At 43.5% G+C, this 15,918-nt stretch overlaps 1 protein-coding gene and 1 long non-coding RNA gene across 2 annotated transcripts in view; one reads left to right on the top strand and one right to left on the bottom strand.

Moving 5' to 3' along the window:
* Positions 1 to 1,303, bottom strand: part of EPB41L3 (erythrocyte membrane protein band 4.1 like 3) — a 143,846-nt gene extending 142,543 nt beyond the window's left edge. Inside the window, exon 1 of the mRNA XM_039706047.1 lies at positions 1,098 to 1,303. The gene's annotated coding sequence lies outside the window, so the exon portion shown is untranslated. The remainder of the gene's footprint in view (positions 1 to 1,097) is intronic.
* A 3,018-nt stretch (positions 1,304 to 4,321) lies between these two features.
* LOC120500721 lies at positions 4,322 to 4,769 on the top strand. Its single transcript, XR_005627163.1, has 2 exons — positions 4,322 to 4,418; positions 4,501 to 4,769. It is a non-coding gene; the product is annotated as an uncharacterized LOC120500721 (long non-coding RNA).
* The last annotated feature ends 11,149 nt before the right edge of the window (positions 4,770 to 15,918 follow it).

Below are 15,918 nucleotides of genomic sequence, written 5' to 3'. Positions count from 1 at the left end.
CAAAATGCAGAGTTTCGGCGCTTCCAGTTCTGCATTGCACCCTGCGCTCCCAGCCCCCCGCATTCCCACAGGCTCCCAAAGGCCCCCGGCTGCCCCACGCCGCTGTCCACTGCCGGGGAGCGAGGAGGCTACGGCCCCTCGGCGCTATCTGCAGCCACCCCCGGGGCTCCATTACTACTACTTTTCATTTTCCTGCTAGTATCACTTTTCTAATGAATCGCTGTTACTACAGAAATGTAAATGTCACCAGCTGAGTAGTTCGGGGTTTTTTTAAACATCCGAAAAGGTAGGGAAAAGGGGGAGGGGAGGTGGGGAACACCTCATCAATATCCACTATTAAACATTTTTAACGCTAAAGCAGCACCGACCCCGCCGCCCGCAAAACCTGGCGGCTTCACCACGACTGGCCCCAAGCCCCAAAAAGGGGTTTCAGCGCCTCATCAGCACCGACCGGGCTTAGCAGCGGATGCTCCCCCGGCCGCGCTCCGGCTTGCGCAGCGCGGCCCCTCCGCGCCCCCGCAGCCCGCCCCCGCCGCGCACCGCGCGCAACTTTGCGGGCGCCGCCGCGTCCCAGCGCCCGGGCTGATCTTCCGCGGGAGATGCTGCGCTCCGCGGAGGGCAGAAAGGCGAGAAGGGCGGCTGAGGGACAGGGTCCGGCAGGAGCCGTAGCCCGCCTGCGGCACTCCCGCACCGCACCGCCGGGCGCCGCGCATCCCGCGCCGCACCGCGGGCAGCAAGCCCGCCCCGCCACCGGAGCGGGGGAAAACCCTGCCCGGGGACCCACGGCAAGGACGAGTGGGGGCACGGGACTGCCAAAAGGAGAAAGGCGGAGAGGGGAATGGAAACAGGCGAAGAGACGCCCCCGCGCCACAGCCCCGCGCCCCAGCCCTGCCTGCCCGCTCAGCGGCGCGGAGCGATGCGCAGCGGCAGCGCGCCCCGCGGGGCAGCGCACGCCCCTCGGCCCTCCCCGCTGACCTCGAGCCAAGGACAGCTCGGCGGTCCCGCTGCGCATCGCGACCCGCGGGCCCCGCTGAGCGGAGCCAGGCCAGGGCGGCAGCAAGGGCGGCCGCGGAAGCGAGGGGAGCGGGGGCTCTCACCTGAGCCTGTCCCGGGAGGTGCTCTCCGCCGCCGCTGCGCGAGGGACGCGGCTCCTGCCTCTCGCCACGAAGAAGGCTGGTCCCGACAGCCCCGGCCCGGCGAAGTTACGCGCCGTCGCGGAGCCGGGCTCCCACCTGCAGCGCCCGTCAGACTCCGGCAGCCGGCACGGCTCGGCTCGGCACCGCACGGCTCGGCCCGCCCCCCTCCTCCCCATTGGAGCCGCCGCCGCCCCGCCTCCGCCCGCCCGCCCGGAGCGCCCGCGGGGGCGGCGGTGGCAGCGCGCTGCGGGACCCTCCCGCCCGCGGAGCTTGCGGCCGGGACAGGTGAGGAGTGCGAGGCACCAGCTCCTCTTGCCACCCCACCACGGTCCCTCGTTTGGCTTGGTTCTTTGTTGTTTTTTTTTTTTTTTTTTTTTTCTGTGGGAAGAAGGAAAGTACTAAAAGCGGGTCCGTGAGGTTACTTCATGCCGGTGTTTCGTGCTGTTTGGCTTACGCGGAGCTCCTTGCCGCAGCAGGCGCTGAGAGGCTTTGATGCCGCCCGGCCCGAACCGTCTGAACGTGGTCACTAATGACCCGAGCAGGCAGCGGCAGCTCGGGCAGGATGTCACAGGGTGAGTAGTCCGTGACAGATCCAGGGAAACCACAAACTTCTGTGCAACAGCTTGAGGATAGGGCCGTTGGTCTTTTCGAGGGCTTCCGGAGCGATGCTGCCCACAAAAAAATCCTGAGCACCTCATCCTTTCAGTCTGTTTTTCTATTTAAATTATAGGTAGCCCCTTCACAAGTGCACTTTAGACACATAGAAGGACAGCATTTGGGAGCTGTGGGACAGAAACAAGAATGCAGCTGCACTCGTGGGAGTTTGAAAAAGCAGTTTCCAAATAGTGGAAATTCCCCCTTAGATTTGGGAGCAACCACCCTGAAATTCTGGGGAAGTGAGGCTGCAGTTCCTGGGAACACAACTGTATCAAGACAGAAATTTTCAGTCACATTTGGGGGTGATGGAAATACCCATACAGTAGTGAGAATTTCCTGGACCAAAGCACACAGAGGAAGAACCAGAACCACTCTCAGCTGACTTGTCTTTGACAAAATAGTAGTGAGATGTCCCTCCAGACAAGCGGAAGACTGTTCCCAGACCAGGAGCTTTGGGTGTCATGCCTAAGTCATTAACACCAAGATTATACCTGACCCTGCCAAGGTTTGTAAATCACGCTGAGGCTGACTTATCCCCCGTGGGAGGCAGCCAGAATTGCTGCATTTAGAAAGCCTGCTGGCTACGCAGTGCCCAGCAAATCCCGCGGCTCAGCAGCAGGGAAGGCCGTCTCCCTTCCCGGAGGAGACAAGCGACAGGGCAGGGAGGGCTGTGTCCCACAGGCCACGGTGCAAGGCAGTGGTAGGAAGGGCTGTGGCGTCCCTTGGCTTCCAGCCAGCAGCCCCTGCTGGGACTTCTGCCTGAAGTTTGCCCACAGTGCAAATAATTGCTGAGATCCATCACATGTAGTCTTAAGAGTTCAAAGGATACCCGTGGGGGAGATCTCCTCGGGAGGCGGGGCACGGTGTGCCAGCTACCAGTGGCAAAGGTTGAAGTTCCAATGGGGAAAAGTTTTGTTCAGCACATGAGATAATTTTCTCTGATAAGTTATGCTTAGGTCGGCTCAGAGAGAACATCCTGCTATTGAAGGGAGTTGTGTGGCAAGCAAATTTCCTGGGTGTCTGCATTTGTGGGGGTTTTTTTTTTTGTTTTGCTTTGTTGGTTTTTTTTTAAATTTTATTTATTTATTTATTTTTACTGTGGATCTATGTACAGCTATTGACTTTTACAGCTTTGCAAATTGATATGCAAGAAGTGCACAGGACAAGGTGAGCGAGTTGGGACACGACCCTGGCCGATGCATCAGCAGGAATCCAGTGATGTCAGTGGAGACACGGCTCCAGCTGGGAGCGGTGAGGCCAGGCTGCCCAGCAAGAGCAGGGCTGCCAGGGAAGCAGTGAAACTGTGAGCAGGAAAGTGGCACTGCCATGCTCCACAGATTTCCCCTGGTTATTTCAGAATGGGCTGACTGTGCACCCCACACTACAAGGGGTTTCTTATCTCTGCTAAGCTCTGCTCTTGGAAGGAGCCATGTTGTAGAACAAGTGAGTGCTAGGTTTGGGAAGGCTCCTGGGGAAAGCTGGTGCTTTGCCAAGGTGGCAGCAGGTACCTGGGGCTTTAGGGTAACTGGCTTCAGGTAATTCATAAGCTATCACCCAGCCCTGGGACAAAATGGCTGAAGCGTATTTTGTTCTGCTGATGTGGGAAAAGGCCACACCAGTCCCTGTTGGAGAGGCATTAATTAAAGGAACTAATGGCGAGTTCCTAAAATATCTATCGGAGTGATCAGGATGTCTGCTGAGAGAAATCTGACTTGCTGGGCTTCAAGTTGTGCCAAGCCATTGTGTTCATCAGGAAATGAGGGTGTTCTGGGGCAGGTAAAACAGAAATAAATCAAGCTGACCCTCCGCTGCTGCTTTCTGCTCCTATTTCCAAAGCCACGTTTCAGGAGGTGGCTTACATACATTTGTTACATCGTTACTTAATAGGATGTAACAGCCCTAAGGTTTTTTTGGGGGTTTTTTTTTGGTTTTTTTTTTTGTTGTTGTTTTTGGGGTTTTTTTTGCTTATGTTGTTAGTGCTTTTAGCACACTGTATGGGAGTCTCTCCTTACTAAAATTAGCTATGTTGTTATTGCTTTTAGCACACTGTATGGGAGTCTCTCCTTACTAAAATTAGCATCCTAAGCATCCCTTTCTGAAACCCCTCTGCCAAGTATTCCCTGCAAAGTCTGCATTAGAAGAATGTTAATCTGATTTACAGTAACCTGACATGACAACTTGTGGTAATAGGTGGTAAAAAGTTGAATCCTTGCAACAGAGAGCAAGGATATGAACGTGGGATATCCCAGGAGGCTGGCTCAGGAGAGCACTGAGCCCATGAGTACAGGGTGATGAATGAAGGGAAGAATTTGCAGCATCACTCTAAAGAGCCATTTACACCAGAGAGCATCATTATTTCCACACATTTCAGCGGTTCCTAGTGTGGGCTGGCCTCATATATCCAAACTTTTATGGGCCCTCTGTATTATTTGTGTGGCAGAGGTGGCGTTTTTTTTACTTTAAATGAACCCAATTATGCTTCATCAACCCAATAATAATGCTTCATCTGCCACTGCTTATTAGCACATTTCCAAGAGATCAGGTGGTGGGAGAGGGACTGGCGGCAACTGAACTTCATACTCTGAAGAAGGAGTCCAACATTTTCCTGAGATCCATGCTCTGACGGTGAGCACAGATGTGCAGATTTGCAATTAAGTTTAGGTTCACATCATAGTGGTAATGAATACTATAGTAATATACCATGCAGATGGTGGTTTCTTTGCAGAAAGACCTTCCTGAACAGTCTCTGCATTCCCACCATCACTGGCATGTCAGCTGGCAGCACTGGCTATTGGCATCCTCTGGCCCCAGGGACATCCTGCTGACCTTCCACCATGGCACCAATCCTCGCTGCTGTGCCATGGCAACATGTTCCTGAAAAGTATCTTGGTGTGACAGCTCACCTGCTTACAGCAAAATCCAAGAGCACTTGTTTAAATGCTCCGTTTCCAGTAAAGGAAACCCTACACCACAGAAGGAGCTTTGTCTCTGCCTGGTCATTTTAAATTGGGGTTTGTTAGAGGGACCAGGGCAGTGTTTGTTATAATTTGCCAGTCCCTGAGGATTGCTTTCAAACTGGAGACCATTATTACCTGAGATTAGAGCTATTCCCAGCTTTATTTTTATACCATCATCAGTGCACTTGATGTTTGAAGACAAAAAGACAGGAAGAGGCAGCATCCCTTCCCCAGCTAATATAGAGTTTGGTGACTGAAAGAGATTTATTGAAATCAATGTGCACTTTACCATCGATTTCTTTGTGCAGTGAGGCCTCCTTTAAAGCTTGTCAGCTTTTCCTTGTAAAGCTGAAATGAGACTAACCTGATGTATCAACAGTGAGTAGTTTGAAGTGATACTTCTCTTTCTCTCTTTCTCTCTCTCTTTTTCTCTCTCCAGGCTTCTGAGACACCACAAAATAACTTTTATTTAAACACGTATTTATCACATTTACTGACGGTGTCCAAACTGCCTAAAAAAATAAAAACTGCATGCAAAATTCAATTTAGCATTGGCAGGGGACTTGACCAGATGATCTAACTGGTCGTTTATTGCTAGCTATGACTATAATTGCATGTCCAAATCATGCTGTTTAAAATTTTAAATTCAACCCACACCATATTTTCATTCAGTGAAAGGAATTTACTTTAGCATCATTCTTTGCCCATGTCAGGAGAGCAATTTTTCACTGATGATAAGAAAATGTCATTTTTTGTTTTAAAATTGCAAATGAAAAAGCCATTTCTATGTCTCCTGGGCTTTTATTTATTGATTGTCTCATTATTTAGTGAATAATTTTAATTAATTTTATAATAATAACAGTCTGTAGTGAATATCCTTTGAATTATACAGAAAAGACTTTAAATAAACTATTTTGAATTATGATCTTGTTATAATGTCATCAAATGCTGCTTTTTCAGGCTCCGTAGCTTGACCTCTAAAAAGAATAGCATGAAATACATTATTTGTCATTTTAAGGGGACTGACAGGCTTCTGCAATGAGGTGACCTGCACAGTGGATGAAGGGAGAGCAGTGGACGTTGTTTACCCTGAAACATTTCCAGGCAAGAAAGGCATTTGACATTATTTCCTGTAAAACCCTCATAAATAAGCTGTCAATGTATACTTTAGGTAAAAGGACAGTGAGGTGGACTGAAAACTGTCTGAATGACCAGGTGCAGAGTGTTGTGGTCGTTGGCAGTAGGTCCAGTTGAGGACAAGTCCCTAGCACACAAGGGCTCAGTGTTGGGGGCCAGTGCCTTGTAGCCTCTTCATTAATGATTGGGATGATGGGGCAGAATACAACTCTGAAGATGAGATAAAACTGGGAGGAGTGGCAGATACACCAGAAGTTTGTGTGGCCATCCAGAGGGACCTTGACAGGCAGGAGAAATGGGCAGGAAAGAATCTCATGTACTTCAATAAAAAGTAATTGCAAAGTGTGACTAGAGAGTATCAACCCCAAGCACCAGTACAGGCTGGGGGTTGATCAGCTGGATCACTCTGGACGTTCTGATGGGCCTGGAGGTTCTGATGTATGAGCAGAGAAGGTCCTGGAGGTTCTGACATATGAGCAGCTGATCACCAGCCAGGAATGTGACCTTCATTGCAGCAACTGGCCCTTGCTGCAAAGATGGTCAGTGGCACCTTGGGCTGCATGAGGAGGCATGTAGCCAACAGGCCAAAGGTGGTGATCCTTCCCTCTGGTCAGTGCTGGTGAGGCCACAGCTGGAGTGCTGGGTCCAGCTCTGGGCTCCCCAGTACAGGAAAGAACAGACATACTGCAGAGGTCCAGCTACTGGCCCTAAAGATCATTAATGCATCTGAGTTTCTGAGGTGGGAGGAGAGGCTCAGGGAGCAGGGACTGCTCAGTCTGGTAAAGAGAAAGGGCATCTTACATATGTATGTCAAGACCTGAAGGGAAGAAACAAAGTTGAGACAGGCTCTCTTCAGTGATTCGCAGTGCCAGGACAAGAGGCAGCTGGCACAAATTAAATCACAAAGAATTCCATCTGAACACAAAACCCCACATTTTTTACAGCGATGGCAGTCAAACACTGGCACGGGTTGCCTAGAGAGGTTGTGGAGTTTCCCTCCTAGAAAATATTTAAAAGCCATCTGGACAGGGCCTTGGGCAATCTGCTGTAGGTGTCCCTGCTTGAGCAAGGGGGTTGGACAAGGTGACCTCCAGAGGTCCTTTCCAACCTCAGCCACTCGGTGATTCTGTGAGTAATTCAGATACCGCACAGAGCACATTCTTCCTGCTTCTCAATGAGAAAACAACAAATGGCTCCACTGCAATTCCATTTTCTGACTTTGATGAACGGAAATATGTTACGCATCATTAACAGCATGCCAGCATATTAAAACCATATTATGCTTGTAAAATAAAGAGCATTTTTTTCATCTATTGCCATCAAATTTATTTCTGAGTTAATCTGAAAAATTAAATAAGTCCACATGGATCTCCCAGTTAGCGCTGCCAAGTATGTATATTCTTTAGTTTGAAATGAAAATACTTCTGTTCAAAGTTTGGGATAGAACACATACGCTCCCATGTTTCAAATTAAAACAAATTAGATGGCTTTCAATTGGAAAGCTACGTCAAAGCGAAGGAGATGGCAGTATTGCAGATTGGCCATTCTGCCTTATAATGGCTCATCAGTCCAGGCCAAAAGTGCAGTAAAACCAGAGAAACATCTGTCCTTGGTCTGGTTGACGTGAATATGCAGGAGGCATATTGTGTTTTCGGACAGAACTGGTGGCTGCCTGCAAGTGTGAAGTCTGGACAATCCCAGACCACACTGAAGTGGAAGGGCATGCTGATCGTCTTTCTTTTAGATGAAATGAAAGAGGAATTAAAGCCTCATTTATTTAGTGGTAATTGAAACAAGACAAGCCACCGCCCAAGGTGCAACACAATATAGGAAGGCTGGATTGGAAGCTCAGCCATATGGCTAGAGGGATTTCACTGGAAATTGGTTGCAAAACCAGGAAATGGGGCATTGATTTAGTTGAAGCTTTGCATTAGCTTGGGGGTGGAAAGAAGCACAAACCAAGCAGGCAACCAGACAGACAGAGTATGTGTGTGGCCCCAGAAAGGTAGCCAAGACCAAATGACTTTTACTTCTTTCCAGCACTGAAAAGCCCAAAAAAAGATCTCACAAACAGGAAGACAGCTTCTAACTCTCTTGTCCTTCTGTGTTTCAGTGGAAAAAACATTTCTATTTTAACAAAGAGATTTTTCCCAACTTGTAAAAACAATGTCGACTTGAAGCAGTCCTAGAACTCTGTGAACTTTGGCTTCCTGCAAGGAGCAGCCTTATCTAACTGCAACACTATATAACCTACAGCACTTAAATCAGTCTTCCATAAAGCAGGCTAGAGTCCCATCCCGCTGTCAATTAGAACTCCTCTCACAAAATAGACTGAAAAGGATGTGTATTGCAGCCTTGGAGCAATACAGCTTCTCCCACAAAGTTATGAAACCTTTCTTCCTTTAGGGATAAACAGTAAAGCAACATCTAATTTGTATGAATAACCCTTTCAGCTGCTTAAATACTTCTAGTCTGACGAATTTTTAAAACCGTTCTGATTTCTCTGAATGTATCTGCCATGCCTATTATTTTAGTGCAAACAGTGGAACATGCCATGCTACTATATTTCATATGTCCTACTGTGTTTTTTTAAGATTTGTGATTTCATATCTTTTTCAAAATGGTAAAATATTCGCCAACTGTCCTGTAGATGGTTCTCCAGGTAAGGTTTTATGTCTGATGGTCTGTGGCATGGAAAAATATTCACTTGCTGACAAAGCTGTTCAGTCTACTTATGGTTCTTGTTGAACTGAGAATTTGCAGAAATGCGTAATGGTGCATGGACTATGGGTTTTTCCATGCCAACTCCATCTCTAAATGTGATGCCATTTGTGTACAGAGCTATCCAGATGTGTGTCACAGCTTGATTTCCTGAGGCTGTCTAGGGAAATGCTTCAAGAGAAGCACTGCTCTCTACCCCAGTGACATGAAAAATCCCTTCAGGATGCTATACAGTAGCAGAGCAGCAAAGCTTCATTACATTTGCTTTTAATGTGTCCCTTTTCAGCTTGTTGAAAATCCATCTTTTCTTCTGAACATGTTCATGAAGCTCACATAAAATGCTTTTTGTCATGTCTGACTAAACCTTTTTTAATTTGATGGTGGAAATTATGCTTCTGTACTCTTAGATGGCTGTTTGTAATTTGGGCTTTTTCACTGATACAACAAAAATAGCTCCAATCTGAAGGTGAAAATTTGAGCCTGCATTTCTGTGCCAACATTCACAGAAGAAGTCTAGCAACACAGGGGGATACAAACATATGCCTTAATCCTCTGAACGAACAGGTGCCTCATAGTTAAAGACAGATGAATACTTATTTGGAATATTATTTGGCATTACCACTCCACTGCAATGCTAAGGACTCATACCCAAAGCACAGCACAGCAGCTCCTCATTTTTGTCTTCTCATGCATCTGGTTTGTGCCAAGGGCTGAGCTGGGAAGGGTACGTAGCTCTCTGAAGTGGGAGATAAGCTTTTACATGTAGGGAGAGGGGAGGAGAAGTAGGATTCAGATCCTCAGGAGTTTGGGATGAGCCTACAGATTGAAATCTTACAAACATTTGCAAGTTTCAGACCCTTAGTTTTTTTGTTGGTTGGTTGTTTATTTTTTCCTCTCTCTGGCTTTTCTTTCTGTTTTGTTTTTCTTGACAATGTGCAGTAGTAGGGGCTTATAACTGCCCTTTGCTGTAGCTGGGGATCAGAGGTAGTTCCAAGGCAGGTGCTGTGGTTTGTGGGGCTTGCCCTGCTCTGCTGAGCCTGTGCTCTCCCTCTCCCAGTTCCTGGCCACATCTCCCACTGTGTGGCCCTCAGAGGACAGCCTCCAGCCAGATGGGCACTGCACCTGCTGGCATAGCTGGGCTGGGATGGTTGTGGAGAGCCAGGTCCAGCTGCAGGTAAGGCTGGGCTTGTTTTCATGTGAGCTGCCAGAAGCCTAAGGAGACATTAATCAGAGCATGCTTGTGTAGCTGCCTTTTCATTATTTTCTTTTAAAGCTTTGGCTTTTATAGTTAAAAAAATAAAGATGACAAGTGAACTGAAAACATTCTGAGGATCAGAAAGTTTGTAAAGGTGCTTCCTGACAGCCTTTATATTATGGCTATGTCATTCCTCAATGTCACTTACAGTTACTGTGACAGTTACTATTAAAACCATTTAAATTCTTTTATGTGATTTAGCAGCGTGAATCATGGATTGATTGCAAAAGAATCATCACACATACTTAAAATTCATAATCTGCAGGGCATATTATATGCAAAAATAAAAAATGCTTGAAGCAGGACTGTCTAATGAACTTACATGTGTGTTCAGACCATACTGTTATTCCTCATTAGACCACGGATTTCAAATTCTGGAGAGGAAGGGTTAAACTTCCTGACAGCTGCAAAAGTTATCACAAGACAAGTGGTACATATATCATTAAAAAAATCCAGAAAATCATTTCAGCCCTTCTGCAGTAGTGACTGAAAGAGAGAAGATGGTAATTCCTTTGTGAGATAATATTTGTCTTGGGTGAGTATCAACATGAAATCTGTTTTTAATCTCATTTTCAGTTTCAACAAAAAGGATCAAAACTAATTATTAAAATAGGAACTCAAACTTACTTATTACAGTTTAAAAAAAAAATTATTAACATTCATGAGGGCCCTACTTAAAAAACAAAAGACTTCAAATGAGCTGAAAGATGAAATAGATCCTGCAAACAATAGGTAATGCATAAAGAAATACAGAATAGCATCAATTAGACTCAAGAACTACAAATTTGTTGACATATTTAACTGCTTTTATACAATTTATTAACCCCACACACTAAAATCAAATGCACACAACTGCAAAAGCAGCAGAATGGATATGTCTAAGTTCAACAATTCTTTAACACCTGTAGCATAATTCTTAATCACGTGAGTGGAGGAAAATAGCTTTTCATAACTGAGGGCCTAATTTTTCAGCTATTGCTGGAAAGACAATGGAGACATAAGCAAGGATACAGCTTGTCCACTTTGGAGTCTTGGCTCATCAGAAGTCAGCAATTAGCTTTAATTATGACTTCTAGCATGGATATTAATGTGGAGACTAGGCATAAAAAAAAATTCTAATTACACAACCTACCTGTAAAATAGTGTGGGGTTTATAGGTGAGACTGAATGGTTACTTCTTGTTGTCATCACTCCAAAAAAGAACATATAAAGAGTATATAAATAGCAGAAGTCCTGTACTCTCAGTTATTAGCAATGTCAGAAGGGTCATATGTTTTCTGACTTCTGGGTGTTACTTGTATGCAGACTAGAAAATATATAAAATCCTTAAAGAATAAAAATGAATATACATATCCATATACATATTATTTTAGTGAAAGCCATAACTTTTTCTATGAATTATTGATGGCATTCAGTCCCACTACACGAAGCCTCACACATGTAATCTAGCAGGCTGTCTTGCTTACAGCGGTTAAACCTTGTTTTGTCAGTCTGTTATTCACAAATGAATTTATATTCTAAAAATCTTTCCAGACTGCTTGCAACCACACCTGCCAACCCATGTCATACATGCCATGTGCCAGAGTCATGGGTAGTGTAAAGGGGTGTGTGGCACTGATTTTCATGGAGCCCCATGATCCACCCGGGCAGGGAGAAGAGCCTGACACCTGTGCAGGAAACCAGAAAGCCACTGAAAAGTGTGATCAGTTTGGGAAGAAGATCAGACATGTGGTTTATATGTCACCACTCTTCCCATAAGCCTGTGAGTGTGCCATTTCAGAGGATGTATTGTGCCTTTCAAGTTAATATTAGAATTAAACTTGTCAGTTTTCATTTACTTCATGACCTTTTATCTTGATAACAGAAACGTGCACATTTTTATGTTGTTTATGAAACTTTTTCAATATGTTTTATGTTCTTTTGATAACATTATGGGAAATTTTAATCCTCAAACACCTTGCTCAATAAAGCTCCTAAAGGAATTGAAATTACTTTTATATACAACCATTAAGTGTTCTCCTCTATTAGAACATTATGGACTAGATTTCATGCCTACAATAAAGCTAATAAAGCAGGTTATTGAAACAGGATTTGAGATTTTAATTCAGATTTATAATAAACAGAAGGAAAATGGCTAATATGTACTGACTACCAAAGGTTACTGTGATATAAGATAAATACTAAAAGAGAGTTCAAGCAGCTGAGAGACTTCATCACAATGAAGATGAATTTGTGATGCTATGGGCTGTTGCAGCCTAAGCAAGATAATTTTTCCAAAGTCTTACACAGAAACTTTCCATTTATATTGCATTAAAGCATTCTACACCAAAGTTAGAGATTTGTAAAAATTGCATGATTTTTCTGTCCATTATCCCTTTCAAAGTAAGTCACTACACAGAGAGAAAATCCCATGGAATAATTGTACCCTGAAATAAGAAGGATGTTGTAGTAAAAGTAAGTAGAAGTTCAACTCTCCAACAAATTTTGTTGTTGCAGAAATGAGTTTTTTTTCTGAAAAATGAAAATAGTCATGAATTAAATGCAAAATGGAAAAAAAAATCAATGGCATTCCTTGGCAAAATCATTCCATTTATTAACAGGGGAGAAACATTTCAGAATTAAAGATTTGACAGCACAGACTCAATATTCTTAACTTCAGGATTCTATAATTAAAACTGTAGATTTATACCCTCAGTCCTACAAACACATGTCTAGAAAATGTTATCAAAAAACATTCAATAAACTAGGATAATTTATTATCCATTTTTATCTGTCCCTCAGTTTAACTGCATTTTGGTCCAGAAAGCATTACCATTTCAGAATTAAAAGAGTGCCTCAGAATTGTAGATATAATCTGTTTTATCTTGCTTCTAGGCAGAAAACCATCAGCAATTTCTCCTAAAGTATTTCAAATTTTATTCCAGTTGGTGACTGGTTGTTGTGGCTGATGCTAACACCGATGGCTGAGTTCAGACTTGAGAGAGGTGAATATTGTGCTGTCAGACTCAAATGCAATTTCCCTCACTGTACTCCAGACCCAAACTAGGTCCCAGTAAATAATTAATCCTGTGGAAACTCTAAAACCTCCAGGATGTGAGACATGGGTTTGGATGTCTCCAGTTTCCTTTGAACAATAATCCTTCAGGATTTAAGAGTAGCGGGAACTGCTTGGCACAACCAAACGCATCCTGCAGGCTGCAGATCGTCTCCCGTATGGGTGTAACAGGAGGGGCCATTTCTCAATTTCCACACTGGTGTTTAGGACATAGAGATAAGGAATTTTTCCAAACACAGTGCATGCTTCCAGTAAAATAAAAAACTTTATCTTTCCTGGTCATTAAGCAAACAGCACATCTGAGTAACTCTTACCAGGATGATGATGACTCTTGTGGTTGGTTCTTATCTTTTTTTGTTCTGAATAGAAGTAGGGCTATTCTCACTAGTGTTGATTAATTCAACCATGTAAAAATGATAAGAACATAGCATTTGTTAAGAGAGAAAGTGAATTAATAAAATAAAGAAAATACATCTGAATCTTCTTTACTAGCGGTTTAGGTGAATACTGTGAGGTACCTGAGAGGTTTCTGTTCCTTAGCTATTACAAATGTTACTGTTCATTTTTGCAAAATGGATTTCTTTGAAAAATTTACAGTAGTTATTTAAGAACTATGTTTTCATAAAAAATTCTACCAGTGAACTTTGATACTGCTGGTAAACATAAACATGACATTTTTGGGGAAAAAAAATTTCTTCAAAAACCAACAAATAGCCATTGCAATCCCTCATCTCTCCAGACATTATGCGCTTTTCCTTTTACTAAAGTCAACCTCATCCAGTTCTGCACTGCAGTTAGCTGGGGTAGCTTTAGAGCTGCCTGCAATCATCTCTGAGTATCTCCAGCTTTCAGGCTGGCAGAGGTTAATATGACTCAGCTACTTCCTGGCCAGCATTTTTTACTCCTTGCAAAATAAATAATGCAGAAACCATATTAGTTCCTCTGATTTCTACATTTAAGAAATTTTTTTCCAGTATGTGTTTTGTATTACATATTTTGTTTATATATTTATTCAATTGGAAAGAAAGTTGAAGAAAAAAGAAGTCCCTTTTATAGTAGCTGAACAAAGTAAAATTACAATAGCATACATGGGTAGAATAAAAAGTACATTAATTTTTTATTTTGATTAGTAGACCATTTGCAGGAAGAAATAATTTATTAGAGCAAAAGCTATATCAGGTAAAAGATACTTTCTTGGTTAAAATTTTCTCTTATTTTCAGTGAAAATAGTTTTCAAAGTGGAAACCTCATCATGTTGCTTTATGCAAACTATCTGAGCCAAAGGAAAGGACTTTTCAGAGACTCCAAATGCTTTTTCACTTTAGCAAAGACCTCTACCATTGATTTGATACTCTCTTTATGGATGAAAACCTTATTCAAGAATGAGAAATGTTTTCACTGAAATCGCTTATCAAATAACAAGCCATTAGTGTGTTTTCTTCCTGGAAGTGATGATGCCAAGTAAATTACTTTCGTTATACATCAAATATCACCAGTACTAAGAGCCTTGGACATAGTTTTTAAATGCTTTTGTGAATCTGTATCAATGCGCTTTCTACCACTGAGGAGTTCTGAGATCTCAAGTCATCAAATTGTATTTATTCAGCTCAGCTTGCCCATTCAGCTGCAGTTCAGGCCTCTTCTTCACAGGAGAACTTCACTGAACAGTCAGAGAACATGGGAACAAAGAGAAGGTTTTGTTTGTTTGTTTATAATTTTCCTTTGTGAGATTCCCCCAGGAGCAGGAAAGAAAATAGTTCACAGTCTGGTAAGATCAGAACAGCAGAAGTATTTGCAGTATGGCACACAACAAAGCACTGCCTGCTTGGAAATATTGCACTTCCAGACAGCACCATCCTGAGACTCACAGATGAGCTCCAGATCCTGCCACAGACTTGTTCCGGGAGCTAAGATTCCACTCACCTCTGGAGACTATTCTTCCCTAAAGAGCTAAAGATCTGACCCACTACTGAATATCTGGTTATTTTTCTAATTTTTTCCTCTATGAATGGGTACTTTAAAATTTGGATTGGTTTTCATTCCCACTGACTATGCTCATATCCAACTAAACTTTTATTTATTTTACAAGTCTGTTTTCTTTAATCTTGTCATGGAGCAGACCACTAATTCTCTCCTTCTGGATGGCTGCAATGAGACCACACACTCTCCGCTCCGAGCATCAGCAGACTGGAAAGAGATGAAAAGATATAACAAGAACAAAATACCCTTAGAAATCCAATGCTGTTTCCATCTGAATTGTTCTCTTATGGTTCCTCACCAAGTTCCTCACCAAAGATCTTTGGTCTCTGTGGACTGGCTATGAATTTTTTTTTTTCCGTTGGTGTATCATTCCAAAAATGATGGCAAAGCTGCATCCAAAGAACCACCAATTAGCTCTTGGAGGTAGCCCAAAACAAGCAGTAGCCCACACTACACTTTTTGGTTGAGACACCAAGTTCAGAAGAGGAGGTATTGAGTTGGTCAACTTAAGTGAATAGAGGACCTCTTTGGAGTACCAAAGGAGGGGATTTTTGAAGTCACATGCCAGTTATATGGGAGATAAAGTACCTGTGCTAATGTGCTCATTGATTAGTTGTTTCCAAAATCACAATTAGCATCTATTTAAAGTCTACAGTGGGTACCAGTGAAAACTGGGCCTTCCCTTTTTCAAGAAAATTGCTGAGTTGGAAAACTTTGGGACAACTATACAGACTGCAGTGGTTTACATTTTAAAGGGAATTGCAATCTGAATCTCACCTAGAGATTATTCTGAAAGAACGCTCTTTTTTCCTGATTCAAAACTACGAAGTATTCAATTTGATTTTGACAGCAGTGATATTATCTAAAGGACAGAGAGAATGTGGTTAGTACAGGTGCCTTGACAAAAGAAGCTCTTCTTTATCTTCCTGTCCAAGATGACATCATCAGGGAGACATTTTTTGTAACCCGTGTCTCACACGAACCTCTGGAAAGAAGGCTATAGTTCAGAGACCTGATTGT

Source organism: Passer montanus, unplaced genomic scaffold, assembly GCF_014805655.1.
Source record: "Passer montanus isolate IOZ18808 unplaced genomic scaffold, ASM1480565v1 scaffold19, whole genome shotgun sequence".
Lineage (NCBI taxonomy): Eukaryota > Metazoa > Chordata > Aves > Passeriformes > Passeridae > Passer > Passer montanus.
The sequence above is the reverse complement of the archived record's forward strand: the minus strand, read 5'-3'. Positions and strand labels throughout refer to the sequence as shown.